This window comes from Triticum dicoccoides, chromosome 7B, assembly GCF_002162155.2.
Source record: "Triticum dicoccoides isolate Atlit2015 ecotype Zavitan chromosome 7B, WEW_v2.0, whole genome shotgun sequence".
In the NCBI taxonomy this organism is placed as follows: domain Eukaryota; kingdom Viridiplantae; phylum Streptophyta; class Magnoliopsida; order Poales; family Poaceae; genus Triticum; species Triticum dicoccoides.
In genome coordinates this window covers 154540338-154558940 of record NC_041393.1, presented here as the reverse complement: position 1 = coordinate 154558940, position 18603 = coordinate 154540338, and the positions used below count along the sequence as shown (strand labels likewise).

Sequence of the window (18603 nt, the reverse complement as noted above, 5' to 3'; positions counted from 1 at the left end):
CAAGGACCCTAAGAATCTGGAAGATATCTCGATAAAAGGTCTTAGCACCGGTCTCTCATATATGTACTGCAGTTTATCCGAAGTATCCCAATGGTGTAAGACCATCGTTTAGGAGTAGATGGGAATCAAACTAAGACAAAGACCACCTGATATGAAAAAAAATGTCTCCAGACACTTATTGAATTTAAACCTACCTTAGAAAACTAAAATGAGTCTACGGACTCTTCTATTATAGCGAGATGCTAGACGAATAAAGAGCACTTGCTGCTCCACCCGCAGCGCTTCCTATCTCTCCTCCAAACCCTCTATGCGCTTTTTGGTAGCGCGAATGTGCCGATGGTCCTGTGGGCTATGGGAGTTTAGCACGGCGACTTCCCGGCTGACTACCACAACAAGACAACAAGTTTTGCCTGACTCCAATTAGCGAGGCGCGATGATAGCAACGCGCCTTTCACTCGCTCCAATGTTTGTAGTCGTTGCTAGGTGATCCGGACTTGGATGCAATCTATGTTACTTCCTAGAAGAGGCTTTCGCCCCGCTTTATATATAAAGCAATGATCATCAATAACCAAGTACAAACGCACGCCAACACAACACACACACCCAAGACAGGATATAAAGGCACTAAGCACAACAACATCACCCCAAGCCCTACAAGAGCTACCGGAGTCTTCAGCCGTGAACACGCCACCGGAAAGAGATGAAGCCACATACGATGAACTGTGGGCTCCAAGGCGGCGCCTTCTGGAAGGGAACGGCACCGGAGTGCCGCCACCGCCCGACCTGAGGGTCAGAGTTTCCCCTGGAGCAACACAACGGACAATGAAGGCCGCGGCGACGCCTTCAAGAAGGGAATGAGCTTCGCCGCCGCTGGACCGTACGAAGATAGAGCGGGTTTTCATCCCGGTCAACACTCACCGCCACCAAACGCCACACCTGACTACCATGCCGCCCACACGACCATGGTCACCAGGCAGCACCAAGCCACGAGCTATGCCGATGAGCACCGCGCTACCACCACCAAGGCCGCCGCCCCGGCATCAAAGACCTTAACACCACCTCACCCGACACCCGCCGCTACTCCAACCAAAGAGATGAGTGAAAAGGTCCCGCCTTTCGCACACCTGGGCGCCCCCAGCGCCAAGACCCAATCGACCGACCACAACTGGCCTCCATCGATCCATCCTACTCCACCGCGCGCGAGACGAGTTCATTCCTGCTGCCAGGCACGAGACGAGCTCGGTCCTACTGCCGGGCGCGAGACGAGTTCGGTCCCGCAGCATCGGGCGCGAGACCAGTGATGGACCACATCTGGGAGGGTACCAGCCCTTCAACTAAGGTAGCGCCTCAATGACGAGGAGGTGGATCGAAGGCCGATACAGGCCGCTCACCGACAGGATGACGCCGGAGATGTCTAGCCGACGCCGTGAAACAACCCAGACCACCTCCATGAGCCACCACCACACCGTGGCAGCCCACACCCATGTCGAGACCCCGAGGGACAGTTTTGAGGCGCCCGCCGGCTGCCATGGGCCAGATCCGAGCTGATCTGGCCGGCAACACCGCCTCCTGCTGCAGCTGTGACGCGCCACCAAGGTCCATGGCCATAGCCGCAACCCCACCAGGCCGCAGCCCGCCCCCGCGCCGGCCCCAGGCCAGCCGCGCCTGCCACCCAGCCACCCCGACGGAAGCTCAGATCCGCTGGAGAAATCGCGCCGCCCCCCACATCACCTCCGTAGAAGCAATGCCCGCAGAGCACGCTGGCCCCCACGTCGCCCAGCAGCCCTCCACGCCGCATCCACAAGCCTCCCGAGTCGCCGAAGAGGTTGCCGGCGCCGGGCCGCCGTGGCCTGCCGAATGCTGCACCACCGCATGAGGGGGCCGCCTCGCGACGATCCTCAGGTCCACATTGACAAATGATGAGGAGATTAAAGTTTTGCCCGACAAAATAAACTTGATATCATTTAACGTTGTAAAGTACACCGGACCCCAACTCGGCACAATGGGAAATAGAACTAATCTTTGCACGAGGCTCACAACATAGTGCCCGGTCCTGTTGATGTCAAAAAAAGTGCCCGGTCCTGTTATTTATTGACTTTTGCTATTCTGAACACTATATTTGATTATTATTCTTCTGAATACACATCTCTAAATTTCCACAAAAAAGAAAGGAATACACATCTCTAAAAGTTGGGGTCGTCATTATTTTGGTGGTCATTATGTTATAGCTTTGTTGCCTTGTGTATAATGTACCATTTCAGTTTTGAAATGACCTGTATACACAGCGTGAGGAAAGAAAAAACAACTACGACATTTGTACTACTAGCACTCAACGGCTATAATCACATTTATACATGATTTGTCGTTGGCTTGTATATATGTTTGGATGTGCAAGCATTAATTGCATGCATATTTTTATATACTATTCCCACCGTTTCTAAATATTTATCTTTTTAGAGATTTCAAATGAACTACCGCATACGAATGTATATAGACATGTTTTAGAGTGTGGATTCATTCATTTTGCTCTGTATGTAGTCATTTGTTGAAATCTCTAGAAAGACAAATATTTAGGAACAAAAGAGTACGTAGTATCAATTAATTTCTTCTACTAATGTCCTTATGTTTCTCGTTGAGGCCAGCATCAGATAGCACCAGCTGGCTCCTCGTTGAGGCCACCACATGCTAGCATTTTTTTATAAATTGTGGAATGGATGTTGTAACAACCGCAAGGACAACATAGATCTAGTAGCACTAGTGAGACGAGAAGCGATGGAAGGAAGGCAAGGCAATGACCATGTCAACAAGGCAGGAAAAGGTAAAAGTAGATAAAATTAGTTGATTCTTCTTCAGATCATCTGTGTGAAGTATTTGGTTTTTGTAATTGTGTGTTGTTCAAATATATTACTAATCCGTGAATGTCCATGAACAAGTTATTTAAAATATCCCCTCATCCTCTGTTGGTTCCCGCATAATTTCAGATCCAATTTGTTTCAAATAATTCTTTCTATGATTTGAACCTACAATAATTTGCGTTATGTGAATGGAAGTGTTAAAAAGAAGTTGCACAACGATTCTGGAGATAAAATCTTCTTTAGGCCTTGTTTGGTGCAGGAGGTTTGGGGAGATTTGGAAGGGAATATCCCGCAGGGTCCAAAATCCCTAGAAATCCTCGTCAGCCCATTTGGCATGCAGGGATTGGGCGGGCCAACCCCTCTGATCCCCACGAATCCCTCTCAATCCACGTGGTACAGAAAACCCCCGGAGCCACCCAGGGAACAGAGAAGAGTTGGACGCTTGCTATGCTGCTGCTGCTGTTGTAGAAAGTTTAACCAAATAGAGAGATTTCTAAAGGGAGAGGGATTAGTGGGGAATTGATGGGATTGAGTGGAGGAGAGGGATTCACCCAATCCCATGAAATCCCCCTCTCCACAAATCTCCCCAATCCCCTTGTATGAAACGAGGCCTTAGGGCTTGCTCATTTAATCCCTTTCTCAAGGGGATTGGAGAGGTTTGAAGTGGATTGAGGAGGAATTTGACCTACAGGAAATTTAATCCCTCACAATCCCTTTAATCCCTCTCAAACCCAATACAACCGAACAAGGCCTTAAGATTTGATCTACAATACTTTTCGTTATATGGCTCGTGTATCTTTTTTCAAGAGAAGGCTCGTGTATTCTTATACATATGGTTTCCGGTCATACATGTAGTGTAACATAGTATAACACACACGCAGGCAAGTCGAGGAAGACGTGGGCGTTCTGGCGCAACGACCTGGAAAACATCATGCGAGGCGCCCTCCCGATGGACCCGCGCGCCAGGATCCACCCAGACGCCACAGCCCTCGTGGACCAGTGTGTCAAGGAGTTCATCAACATGGTCACCGTCCAGGCCGAAGAGGAGCGCGGAAAGGACGGCAAGAAGAAAATGACTGGCCTCCACGTGATCAAAGCTTTCGACACCCTCGGCTACAGCAACTACGTCGGGCCCCTCACTGAGCACCTCCGCTGGTACCGCGAGGATACGGGCTACGTGGGAGTGGGACACGGCAACAAGCGAGCCACCGCGCAGCGGCAGGCTGCGACGGGGCAGATGGCGCCACAGCCGTCGGACTCCGCGTTGGGTCCACCACCGTCCGGCATCACGGTGCAGGGTCAGTTGCCGGCGGCCGCTGTGACGACGGCAACTGAGGAGATGGCACCACAGTCGTCCGTCTTTGTGTTGGATGTATCGCGGCCGGACGGCGTCACGGTGCAAGGTCAGGCGTCGGCGGCCACTGTGAAGACGGCGACGGGGGAGATGGAACCAGCAGCACCACGGCTGTTCGGCTTTGCATTGTGTCAGCCACCTCCACAGAAGCGTGTCCGCGCCGCGTTCTCCGGAGATGCGCTGGCAAGCAGCTCTAGCATGCCACCTGCGTATGATGACGAGTGAATTAGCGTACCCCTGCTCTTCCTGCTGGCTATCGATGGGATGGGAATATCAGTGAGAAGTTATTGTGAACTTGGCATGATTGTTGCTGTACTGTATTATTGGTGTCTGGTTGTGGTTTTTAATTCCTGGTCACCATGTGATTTTGTTTTCTTGCGCTCTGACCGTTGACGTAGCTCACCATCATGTAGTTTTGTTGTTCCACGAATATAAGGACGGTCGTTCGTTCACACATCAGTCTTATCTTACAACACAGACGGTTGTGCAAGACGATGGGGAAGAAGAAGAAGCGGTGAGGTGAGGTGGAAGACGGACGAGAAGTCGGGGGAGCTCACCGGCGTCTCTAGAACACCTTATTCAAGTAGCGTGGAGAAAGTAGAAGAAAGTGTAGCGGTGCCAATGTGCATACATATGAGGCGAACAACCGGAGTGTTGAATAATTACAATCCTTACTTCTACTCCCTCCCTTGGAAAAATATAAGAGCATCTCCAATAGAAGATGTAGATGCGAACATACCTAACCTTTGCATCTTTGATGGCCAAAAACACCTCTTCAACAGATGGTGTAGATGCAAAAATAAAAATAAAAGAATTTACATCTCCGCGAGGCGGAGATGTAAACTACAACACCTCACGGTGCAAATTTGCATCTTCCCCTACAGATGATATAAAAACGCGACGCCCGCCAACCGCCCAACTGCCAGTTCCTTTCCCTTCTGCGCGACCAGCCGCCATCTGCCCGACTCCGCCGCCGGCCAAATCCGCACCAAATCGACGCCGCCGCCCTCCGCCCGATGGCCGCCGGGCCTGCCGCGACTCCCTCCCTCCCGTCCCCCGCCGTCTGCATCGTCAGCCCGCCGCCTGGATCCTCCAATTCACTTTCGGCCGCGATGGTGAGCAACGATGGGGTAGCCCTGGCCGGACTGCGGTCAGGGCGGTTGGGATGCAGACGACGAAGAAATTCAACGCCCACCCACCACCCACTTAGTAGCCACTGTCGACGATCTAATCACATGCTAGACTTCGACTCCGAAGACATCGACGGTATGGACGACGATACCGGAGACGACCAAGAACCAGCACCTATCGGGCACTAGAAAGCCACCCCAACTCACGACGTATATATGGTGGATACACCAAAAGGAAGCGATAATGAGGAACAACGGGACATGGCGAAGGACAACTCCCCCAGCAAACAACCAAAACGGCGACGCAAGCGCCGCCCAAAGTCCCGCCTCGATATAAACCGCGCCCATACAGACCCGGCCCTAGAGCAAGGCGAAGCAGTGGACGGCGAACACGCCACCAAGCAATCATCCGAACACGGTGAACTGGACAAGCAACCCATCCCCGACGAAAACAAGAGCCTAGACGATCTCACGCCGAACACATCACCAGAGCATAAGAACCTTCATAAAAGGCTCGTCGCTACTGCAAGAAGTTTGAAGAAGCAAAAGCGGAAGCTCAAAACAGCAGAGGACGCACTCAGAATGAGATGGAGCAAAGTACTCAATACCGCAGATAAATATGACGCTAGTCGCCAGGCAAAGAGTTACCCGAAGCGCAAGTTGTTGCCCGAATTCGACGAGGAGGCCTTAGAGCCCCCGCAGTCAAAAAATAAAGAGGCCGCCTGGCCGGATAGACGACCAGATGACAGGCTAAGAGCAGCAAGGGGCTCCGCACACAAGCCGGCACACGATCAGCATAAAGATCCTCGGAAAAAGGATGACCCGGTCAGGTCTACCTATGGGCCAAAAAAGAAGACTCCAGGAAGAAACACAACCCGCCGAGCGTTTGAAGACAACGGCACACCTAAATACAGGGGCGCCGCACACCCACTATGTTTCACCGACGAGGTACTGGATCATGAATTTCCAGCGGGATTCAAACCCGTAAACATAGAGGCATATGACGAAACAACAGACCCCGGAGTCTGGATTGAGGATTATATCCTACACATACATATGGCCAGAGGAGACGATCTCCATGCCATAAAATACCTACCCCTCAAGCTCAAAGGGCCAGCTCGGCATTGGCTCAAAAGCCTCCCAGAAAATACCATTGGAAGTTGGGAAGAGCTTGAGGATGCGTTTCGAGCAAATTTTCAAGGGACTTATGTCCGCCCTTCGGATGCAGACGATTTAAGTCACATAACTCAACAGCCCGGAGAGTCAGCATGCAAATTCTGGAACAGGTTCCTCACCAAAAAGAACCAAATAGTCGACTGTCCGGACGCTGAAGCCTTAGCAGCCTTTAAGCACAACGTCCGAGACAAATGGCTCGCCAGAAACCTCGGCCAGGAAAAACCAAGAACAATGGCCGCACTAATAAGCCTCATGACCCGCTTTTGCGCGGAGGAAGACAGTTGGCTGGCTAGATGCAGCACCAGCGACCCAAGTACATCCGAAGTCAGGGATGGAAATGGGAAATCACGACGCAGAAAAGATCAGCGCCGGAATAAGTAAGATGGCCCAAATAGCACGGCGGTCAACGCCGGATTCAAAAGCTCTCGGCCGAATAATAAAACACTGCCCCTCAAGGACAACAGCGACGAGCTATCCAACCTAAACAAAATTCTGGATAGGCTATGTCAAATACATAGTACCTCCGGGAAGCCTGCAAACCATACCCACAGAGATTGTTGGGTCTTCAAACAGTCCGTCCGACTTAACGCCGAACGCAAGGGGCTCGACACACCAAGCGAAGACGACGACGAACCCCACAAGCAGCACGCCGGAAAACAGAAGACTTTCCCACTAGAAGTCAAAACAGTGAACTCACTTCATGTGATAACACGAAAACACAGTGCGGCACCTGTCATACCAGGACACCATCCGCAGAATGGGGATAGACCCTACCAAAATTCGCCGTAGAAGCACTTCCTTCAAAGGAGTGACGCCAGGCCTTTAAGCCAATTAAACAGGCTCTGTACCACTAGAGGTTGTGTCCGGTTCATCCGACAACCTCCGTCGCGAAAAGCTCACTGTCCATATCGCCCCATTTCACAGTGGCCCTCAAGCACTACTGGGACGCGAAGCTTTCGCCCGCTTTAACGCAATAACACATTACGCGTCTCTTACGCTCAAAATGCCCGGTCCACGCGGCATAATCTCATTAAAGAGTAACTCCGAGTGTTCCTCGACCACGGAGAACGTGAGGCCGCCTTGACAACCACACACTAATCCGACCTTGCAGGTCAAAGCCCCTAAAAACAGGCCATTTAGACCGCGGACATGGTTAGGCGAGTCCGGCGTAAATAAACAAGGGGCTTCCAAGCCGCATACCCCTTTACAAGGGGCTGCACATATAAACGATGAGAGCCAATAAATTTCAACTTTATTCATCTTCCAAATTATACTTTATTTTAAATACAACTTTTGCACGATATTTCTTCCAAACTAAGTCCTTCTCTTTTACAGATGAAGCACGTGCTACACCCGTCCAGGATACAGCACAACGGAGACACAGGCGCAGACGTGCAACAGGGACCCGTTGCAAGGATTCTTTTCAGATTAAGACCCTGCATAAACCTTTCTTACTGTCTCTTGTTGATACACATCCCCCGGTTTTCTACCATAACCGAGGAGGAGGCTGGCGTTTTGGCATCGGCCGCGTCAGAAGTTCCCGCCTGTACCTGGACACTAGGGGCTTAGGGCATTGTTCTGCTCGGTATCATAAAGACCGAACACCTCAGGGAGTGTTCGGCGTCTCGAGTTAGGCCTTATATGCATCAGCTCCGAATCATGTCTTTGGTCAAATGTTGGGTTTGCCCGGCTCCTGTGTTTTGCTGCCTTACGTTCCGCTCCATCGGCTAACGCGGCACCAGGAGAACTACTGCGATTGTGCCCCGGTTCGGCCGGGCGAGCACCTCAGTAGAGAAAGCTGAAAACTGACTGTCATGATACAGCGAGAGACTGGTCAACCACTCGATCGACTATTGGAATGTTTAGAATTCCTCCGCTTTGACGAAGGACCGCTTCCCGGTCAGGCACATACGCGCCCCTTGTTCGGAGAGCGTGGTGCCTCTAGGGGCTATATAGTAGCCCCACCTTCGAGCTCCTATGGCTAAGTGAAAGTGATAAAGCATTATAGTCCGGTTGCCTAGTTTGCTACGCTATCACCTCCTTCAAAAGGACCAAGATGTTGGATTAAGTGTGAAAAAGCGCTTTTCTTTTTGCAAACACCCCCGCACCATGTGCGTGGGGGCTGAAGCCAAAGACTGCCATCTTTCAGGTTATACATACATATACGGCCGCACAGGAGATAGTTCAATACTTGAACGCACAAGTATAAAAAGCTATTGCATTATAAACATGATCTCACAAATCATACACGTCATTTGAACATGACATCTTTCGAGCACTGCGACTCTATTAAACGAGCGCCTTGCAGGACTTCCTCAAAATAGTGCTCGGTGGGTAATCGGCTTTTGTTCGAACCCCGGGATGCAACAGCGGTGGCATCCATGTCCGCCCAGTATGTCTTCACACGGGCAAGAGCCATCCGTGCATCTTCTATGCATGCCGACCGCTTCATCGCCTTGATATGCGGCACCGCCCCAAGGAATTGCTGCAACAAGCCAAAATAACTCCTCGGCTTGGGCCTTTCCAGCCACAGATGAGCAACCACATCCGTCATGGCAAGTCCGGACAATCTATTCAGCTCAGCCCACTCAGCCAGCAAATCAGTCAACGGAAGTGGACGCTCCGAACTATGGAATTGAGACCAGTAAAGCTCTTCCACTTCGTGATCCTTCTGGCTTCGGAAGTGCATGACCGCGTCCGCCGCACTCGCCGCCAAATCCAGATAAGGATCCTCCGCACCACACAACTGGTCCAGCTGAGCATACTTCGGATCCGTGAACTTCCTACGCAGAAGAAAGGGCTTTCCAGCCGCAATGTCTCCGGCTTGACGCAGTTCCTCCTTCATAGGCCGCATCTCACCCCGGGCATCCTTGACTTCAGCGGCGGCCTTATTCAGGCCCTCTTGCTCCACTCGGCGTTCTCCTTCAAGAACCTCATAACGGTCGGTAGCATCTTTTAATTTCAAGGCCATTCCGGCCATCTCTTCCCTGCTTCGGTAGTGAGCAGCCTTTTTGGCTTTTAGCTCTTCCGCTGCCTTCGAGGCAGCCGCATCACTTTTCCTGGCTTGCTCCTTGGCTCGAGCAAGCTCTGCTTGAAGGTCTTCCACAGCAGCGGCACCATCTGCATCAAGCATACAAATTGTAAGGAATGGGCGTCAGCTCCCTTACTAGGCGACCGCGGAGCAACCACCTACCTTGTAAATCATCAAGTCGTTTATTGACTAGCGCGTTGTCCGCATCCGCAACATCGAGTTGCCTCTTCAGCTCGGCAACTCCATCAGTCCGGCTGGCCACCGAACGTTTCGCCACCTGCATAGGAAAGGTGACATTCTATTACTGAGATTATGATCCTTGGCACGCTGTCGCTTTCGACAGCATACCAAGTCTCAGGGGCTACTATCTATACAGGGCGCACTCCATCTGCAAAACTGTCAAAAGGTATGTCATTTTTTGCGTACCTCAAACCCCGTCAGCAAATTTCCGACGACCTCATACAACCCGCTTTCGGCGGATGAGATCCTCTCAATTACCATACTCATTAATGTGCGGTGATCTTCCGAGATAGACGCCCTCTTGAGCAAATCCTGCAGCTCCACCGGCCGTACTCCAATGGGTGCCGGACTCTCCGGCCCCGCCGGACTCGGGGAGACCCTCCATGACGACACCTCAGGGTTGTCCGCCCCGCCCGACGGGGCGGCAGATGGAGGCGTCTCGCTATCCATCATCTCCGGACGAAGGTCTCCCGAAGTTGAGCTCTGCTGAGATGGGCTGAGATCCGAACTACAAGGTGAAAACTTCGGTTACCTTTGGAAATAATATAGGGGCGTTCCCTATTACAAAATTCCCCCTTTTTACTTACGGCTCGCTGGAGGGCTGTTCCTATGGGGAGACTGTGCGGCCGGGGCTCTTCCCGGCACAGGACCTTCCGGTGCAGATTTCTTTCCCCGCTTTGAGGCCTTGGCCTCCGGGTCTTCGGAAGTAGTCCTCTTCTCCCCCTGGAAGGAGGGACTCTCGATTCCCCCCTTACTAAAAGCCTCCTTGGCAGAGGTGGTAGTTTCCCTGTGCCCCCCTTCGCTCTCCTCCGAAGGCGCAAACTCCAACATTTTGACTAACACGGGATCCGGCGTGATCTCAGGGAGGGGGGCCGGACACCGTATCAGTTTTGCTTGCGCTATCCAATCCTGTCCGAGGGATAGCTGGTTAAAAGGCAAACCCATGATAAATAAATGGACAATATGTCCGGATACAGGGCTACTTACTTGAGTATCCGGACGATTGCAGCTTAGGCCGGCGTCCTCGGTCAAGTCCGGATGCATCTCTTGCGATCCGAAGAACAGTTTGTACATCTCCGCGGGTGTCAAACACATGAAGTGTTGGAGAGCTTGTGGCCCCTCCGGATTAAATTCCCACAGGCGGAGGGGGCAGCATTTGCAGGGTAGAAGGCGCCGGATCAGCATAACCCGTGCCACTACGACCAGATCAATCTCCCTTTCTTGGAGGCCTCGAATCCGGTCCTGCAACAGGGGTACGTCTTTGGACGGCCCCCAGTTAAGCCCCTTGTTGACCCATGACGTCAGCCGTTGTGGAGGGCCCGAGCGGAAGACGGGCGGCGGCTTCTGCCTGCTGCCCCTTGGAGCGGTGATATAGAACCACTCCTGTTGCCACGTGCTGAGCTCCTCCTGAAAAGAGCCCTCGGGCCATGGAGCATCGGCCCTCTTGCTTATAACCGCCCCGCCGCACTCTGCCTGACGCCCCACAATCATCTTCGGCTCCATGTTGAATGTTTTGAGCCACAAGCCGAAGTGAGGGGTAGTGCGGAGGAAGGCTTCGCAAACAATGAATGATGAGATGTGGAGGATGGACTCCGGAGCCAAGTCATGGAATTCCAGCCCATAGTAAAACATGAGCCCCCTCAAGAAGGGATCCATCGGGAAGCCTAAACCCCGACGGAGGTGAGACACGAACACGACGCTCTCGCCGGGCTCGGGAGTAGGAATAACTTGCCCTCGGGCAGGCAGCCTATGCGAAATCTCGTAGGTCAAGTACCTGGCGTCTCTCAGCTTTAGCACGTCTTCTTCCATGACGGAGGAGGGCATCCACCGGCCTCGTAGGTCGGAGCCGGACATTGTCGAAGGTCGAAGGTACCCGAATCTGGAGCCCTGGGTGTTGGAACTCAGGAGCGAGGGGCGGATTCGATTGAGGATTGAAGAAAAAGAACATGCCTTGGTCTCATTATAAAGAGGAAGAATACCAAGAGCCGTCCCCGTGACCGTTTGGAACCCGCCTTCGATGGAGGGGGCGTGGCAACGGGCGCGGTTGGGTTACCCACGTCCGTATTTATGAGAATCCCGAAATAAGGGGAACACGATCTCTGCTTCGACAAGACGTGCCAAGGAAACCGCTTCGCTAAACGCGCTGAGGTGGTACAATAAAAACAATTCGAGTAAAGGCTTGGTAGTGGTGTGATGTCACGCCACGAAATACGTCAGCAGATTGAACTTGTGTAAATGTTATTCTCTCTACGGTGGTATGTGGAATTTATTTTGCAGAGCCGGACACTATCCTAGTGTTCACAATCTTCTATAAATTATTCGGAGGAGGAACCCGCCTTGCAATGCCGAAGACAATATGTGCGCCGGACTCATTGTCATTGAAGCCTGGTTCAGGGGCTACTAAGGGAGTCCTGGACTAGGGGGTGTCCGGATAGCCAAACTATCATCATCGGCCGGACTCCAAGACTATGAAGATACAAGATTGAAGACTTCGTCCCATGTCCGGATGGAACTTTCCTTGGCGTGGAAGGCAAGCTTGGCGATACAGATATGTAGATCTCCTACCATTGTAACGGACTCTGTGTAACCCTAGCCCTCTCCGGTGTCTATATAAACCAGATGGCTTTAGTCCATAGGACGAACAACAATCATATCATAGGCTAGCTTCTAGGGTTTAGCCTCCTTGATCTCGTGGTAGATCTACTCTTGTAACACACATCATCAATATTAATCAAGCAGGACATAGGGTTTTACCTCCATCAAGAGGGCCTGAACCTGGGTAAAACATCGTGTCCCTTGTCTCCTGTTACCATCCGCCTAGACGCACAGTTCGGGACCCCCTACCCGAGATCCGCCGGTTTTGACACCGACAGGATGCCTACCGGGGCATCAGTAAGCTTAGATGCTTGAGACTTCTTGAAATATTAATTTTGGATGCCTTGGGCATCCCCAAGATTGAGCTTTTGTGTCTCCTTAATTCCTTTTATATAGGAGTTTCCCTAAATCTTAAAACTTCATCCACAAAACTCAACAAGAACTCGTGAGCTAAGTTAGTATAAATCAATGCAATAACCTTATCATTCTCTACTTTAGCAAATCACTAAAATTATAATTTAAAATTTCATACTAGATGCCTCTGCATATTTAATACTCTTATCCTCCAGTAGAATCATTAAACACGCAAATATATGCAAACAATGCAAACATAACAGCAATCTGCCAAAACAGGACAGTCTCAAGGATGAAGCAAGATCCATTCTTATTAAACTCAAAAAAATCTGAAAATTTACCACCCTATAGAAAATATATCATGGCTTATTGTCCAAAAAATTTCAACATTTTATCACATTCTGAATTTTCTCGGAAATTTTTGCAACAGCGACAAACTTTCTGTTTTGAAACAGCAACTCATATACTTGCAAAATAAGCATGGTGAAGGCCATCCTTGCCACTTTTATTGAAATAAAAGATGCAAAACATCATCTAAATAACAGAACGAAAATCCTAGAAAAATAAAATGACGCTCTGATACGTCTCCAACGTATCTATAATTTATGAAGCAATCATGCTATTTTATTATTTGTTTTGAATGATTACGAGCTTTATTATACACTTTTATATTATTTTTGGGACTAACCTATTAACCGGAGGCCCAACCCATATTGCTGTTTTATTGCCTGTTTCAGTATTTCAAAGAAAAGGAATATCAAACAGAGTCCAAACGGAATGAAACCTTCGGCATCGTGATTTTTTGGAAGAATATGATCCTGGAGACTTGGAGTCCACGTCAGACTATCCTCGAGGAGGCCACGAGATAGGAGGCCCCCCCTACTGGGTGCACCCCCCTGTCTCGTGGGCCCCTCGAGCACCTCCCGACTGACTTCTTTCCCCTATATAAGCCTACGTACCCTAAAAACATCAAATATCAAGATATATCGGGAGTTCCGCCGCCGCAAGCCTCTGTAGCCACCAAAAACCTCTCGGGAGCCCGTTCCGGCACCCTGCCGAAGGGGGAATCCATCACCGGTGGCCATCTTCATCATCCCAGCGCTATCCATGATGAGGAGGGAGTAGTTCACCCTCGGGGCTGAGGGTATGTACTAGTAGCTATGTGTTTGATCTCTCTCTCTCTCTCTCGTGTTCTCTCTCGTGTTCTCTCTATGGCACGATCTTGATGTATCGCGAGCTTTGCTATTATAGTTGGATCTTATGATGTTTCTCCCCCTGTACTCTCTTGTGATGAATTGAGTTTCCCTCTTGAAGTTATCTTATCGGATTGAGTCTTTGATTTGAGAACAGTTGATGTATGTCTTGCCGTGTTTATCTGTGGTGACAATGGGATATCACGTGCCTCTTGATGTATGTTTTGGTGACCAACTTGTGGGTTCCGCCCATGAACCTATGCATAGGGGTTGGCACACGTTTTCTTGACTCTCCGGTAGAAACTTTGGGGCACTCTTTGAAGTACTTTGTGTTGGTTGGATGAATCTAAGATTGTGTGATGCATATCGTATAATCATGCCCACGGATACTTGAGGTGACAATGGAGTATCTAGGTGACATTAGGGTTTTGGTTGATTTGTGTCTGAAGGTGTTATTCTAGTACGAACTCTTTAATAGATCGATCCGAAAGAATAACTTTGAGGTGGTTTCGTACCCTACCATAATCTCTACGTTTGTTCTCCGCTATTAGTGTCTTTGGAGTGACTCTTTGTTGCAAGTTGAGGGATTGTTATATGATGTATCTATGTTATTATTGTTGAGAGAACTTGCACTAGTGAAAGTATGAACCCTAGGCCTTGTTTCCTACCATTGCAATACCGTTTACGCTCACTTTTATCATTAGTTACCTTGCTATTTTTATAATTTTAGATTACAAAAACCTATATCTATCATCTTTATTGCACTTGTATCACCATCTCTTCGCCGAACTAGTGCACCTATACAATTTGCCATTATATTGGCTGTGTTGGGGACACAAGAGACTCTTTGTTATTTGGTTGCAGGGTTGTTTGAGAGAGACCATCTTCATCCTACGCCTCCCACGGATTGATAAACCTTAGGTCATCCACTTGAGGGAAATTTGCTACTGTCCTACAAACCTGTGCACTTGCAGGCCCAACAACGTCTACAAGAAGAAGGTTGTGTAGTAGAAATCAAGCTCTTTTCTGGCGCCGTTGCCGGGAAGTGAGTGCTTGAAGGTATATCTTTAGATCTTGCAATCGAATCTTTTTGTTGCTTGTTTTATCGCTAGTTTAGTTTATAAAAGAAAATTACAAAAAAATGGAGTTAAGTTTGTCTCATACGCTTCATCTTTTTAATATCTATCGTGAGAATGATGGAAAGGAAAATTGTGCTCAAGTGCTAGAAGAAGAATGCATTAGAATGTTTGGTACTAGATCTTTGTATGATGAGCATGATTGCAATGTTGTTAGTATGAATTCCTTGAATATCCATGATGCTAATGATATGCAAAGCCACAAGCTTGGGGAAGCTATGTTTGATGAAGATGATATTTTTTGTCCCCCAAGTTTTGATGAGAATATTTATTATGATGAAAGCATGCCTCCTATTTATGATGATTATATTGATGAAAGTGGGTTTGGAAGAGTGTCAACTTTAGGAAGTAGTGATCCCACTATTTTGGAGGATGTTGAATTTTATTGTGATGAATACGAAAGTGGATTTGGAAGAGTGTCAACTTTATTTAGTGATTCCACTATCTTGGGAGAGGTTTCAATCGATTATGATGAGAACGAAGTTGCTACTTATGATGATTATTGTGATGAAACTTATGCTATAAAAAGTAGTGATTATTATATTTACAAATCTTGTCATGATTATGATTACCCTTTTTCTGAACATTACTCTTTTAATGTGGAAACAATTTTTAGTGTTCAAGTCTCTTATGATACTCCCACTATTCCGAATAAGAAGAATTTTGCTTATGTGGAGAGTAGTAAATTTTCTATGCTTGTAGATCATGAAAATAATGCTTTAGGTGCTGGTTATATTGTTGAATTCATTCATGATGCTACTGAAAATTATTATGAGAGAGGAACTTATGCTTGTAGGAATTGGAATAATGTCAAGTTTCCTCTCTATGTGTTGAAAATATTGAAGCTATGCTTGTTCTACATTCCTATGCTAGTTGGTAATTGTTCCCATAAGTTGTTTGCTCACAAAATACCTATTCATAGGAAGTGGGTTAGACTTAAATGTGCTAGTCATATGCTTCATGATGCTCCCGTTATATTTCAATTCTTATCTTTTATGTGAGCATCATTGCCATCATCATGCCTAGCTAGAAAGGCATTAAAGAAAAACGCTTGTTGGGAGACAACCCAATATCTATCCTTACTGTTTTTGTGTGTTAACATGATTATGCTACTGTATTAATCATGTTTTATAGCTTTTGTTTCAATAAAGTGCCAAGTAAGACCTTTAGGATAGCTTACGGTGATAGTTGTGTTGATCCTGCTGAAAATCAGATACTTTTTCACCCAGTAAATTAGTTTTGTTAATTCATAGAAACGTGCTTCTGATCTGATTCTTTTTGATATGGATTGGTACACAAATTGCTTAGGACTTCCTAATTTGGTAGAATTGTTGGAGTTCCATAAGTATACGTTTGATACAGATTACTACAGACTGTTCTGTTTTTGACATATTCTGTTTTCTATGTGTTGTTTCCTTATTTTGATGAATCTATGGCTAGTATTGAGTGTATGAACCATAGAGAAGTTAGAATACAGTATATATTACACCAATATGAATTTAGAATGAGTTCATTACAGTACCTAAGTGGTGGTTTTATTTTCTTATACTAAAGGAGCTTACGAGTTTTCTGTTGAGTTTTGTGTTGTGGAGTTTTCAAGTTTTGGGTAAAGATTCGATGGACTATGGAATAAGGAGTGGCAAGAGCCTAAGCTTGGGGATGCCCAAGGCACCCCAAGGTAATATTCAAGGACAACCAAGAGCCTAATCTTGGGGATGCCCCGGAAGGCATCCCCTCTTTCGTCTTCGTTCATCGGTAACTTTACTTGGAGCTATATTTTTATTCACCACATGATATGTGTTTTGCTTGGAGCGTCATTTTCTTTTGTTAGTATTTTCTTTCTGTAATTTAGAATAATGTTTTGCATCTTTATTTTTAATAAAAATGTCAAGGATAGCCTTTGCCATGCTTATTTTGCTTGTATACATGTTGCTGTTTGAAAACAGAAAGTTTACTGCTGTTGAAAAAAATTCCCTAGAAAAGTCAGAGAATGCTATAATGTTGAAACTTTTTGCATGATGAGATCTGATAAATTTAATGCAGTGGGAATTTTATTTCATAATTTTTGGAATTAGGGAAGTATTGATACTCTTGAATTCTTTACAGACTGTACTGTTTTGGCAGATTGCTGTTATGTTTGCATTGTTTGTATATGGTTGCTTGTTTAATGATTCTACTTGAGGATAGGAGTATTAAATATGCAGAGGCATTTAGTATGCAATGTTGAATAATAATTTTAGTTATTTGTTACAGTATAAAATGATAAGATTTTGCATTGGTTTATACTAACCTATCTCACGAGTTCTTGTTGAGTTTGTTGTGGATGAAGCTTTTGAGAAATAGAGAAACCATGATATGAGAGGAATTAAGGAGACACAAAAGTTCAAGCTTGTGGATGCCCAAGGCACCCCAAGATAATATTCCAAGAAGTCTCAAGCATCTAAGCTTGGGGATGCCCCGTCAGGCATCCAACCTTTCTTCTTCAACAACTATCGGTTAGTATCGGTTGAACCTACATTTTTGCTTCTTCACATGAGTTGTGCTATCCTTGCAATGTCATTTTATTTTTCTTTGCTTGATGTTTTAATACAATACCAAGATCTAAAATTCTTTAATGAGAGAGAGTCTTCACATAGTTTCATAATTATTTAGCTACTCATTAATCTTCACTTATATATTTTTGGAGTAGTTTGTCATTTACTCGTGTGCTTCACTTATATCCTATGAGTAAATTGTTGAATGAGTTGATTGTCATAAATCTGAAATTATATATGTCTCATTTTCTTATCCCATGGGGAGTAATGACTTCACATCTAAGAAGTAGAGGTTGTAAATTTATTGAAGGTTAGCAAGCATTGTATTGGTCATTTGAACAATTCATGAAAGAATATTGAAGGAAGAGAGATTTCACATATAAATACACTATCCTAGACATCTTTTATGATTGGGAGCACTCATTAAGTATGACATGCTAAAGAGTTGATGTTGGACAAGGAAGACAATGTAATGGTTTATGTTTTCCGACATCTCAGTTAAAGTATATTGTCATGGATCATTCAAACATGTTGAGCTTGCCTTTCCCCCTCATGCTAGCCAAAATTCCTTGCACCAAGTAGAGATACTACTTGTGCTTCCAAATATCCTTAAACCCAGTTTTGCCATGAGAGTCCACCATACGTACCTATGGATTAAGTAAGATCCTTCAAGTAAGTTGTCATCGGTGCAAGCAATAAAAAATTCTCTCTAAATATGTATGATCTTTTGGTGTGAAGAAAATAGCTTTATATGATCTCTTGTTATGGAAGCAATAAAAGCGACGGACTGCATAATAAAGGTCCATATACAAGTGGCAATATAAAGTGACGTTCATTCGCATTAAGATTTTGTGCATCCAACCCTAAAAGCGCATGACAACCTCTGCTTCCCTCTGCGAAGGGCCTATCTTTTACTTTATGTCTTTTACTTTATGCAGGAGTCAAGGTGATCTTCACCTTTCCCTTTTTCATTTTATCCTTTGGCAAGCACTTTGTGTTGGGGTG

At 47.1% G+C, this 18603-nt stretch overlaps 1 pseudogene; it reads left to right on the top strand.

The window, feature by feature from the left end:
• The first annotated feature begins 3804 nt into the window (after positions 1–3804).
• Positions 3805–4434, top strand: LOC119335768 (annotated as a pseudogene).
• The last annotated feature ends 14169 nt before the right edge of the window (positions 4435–18603 follow it).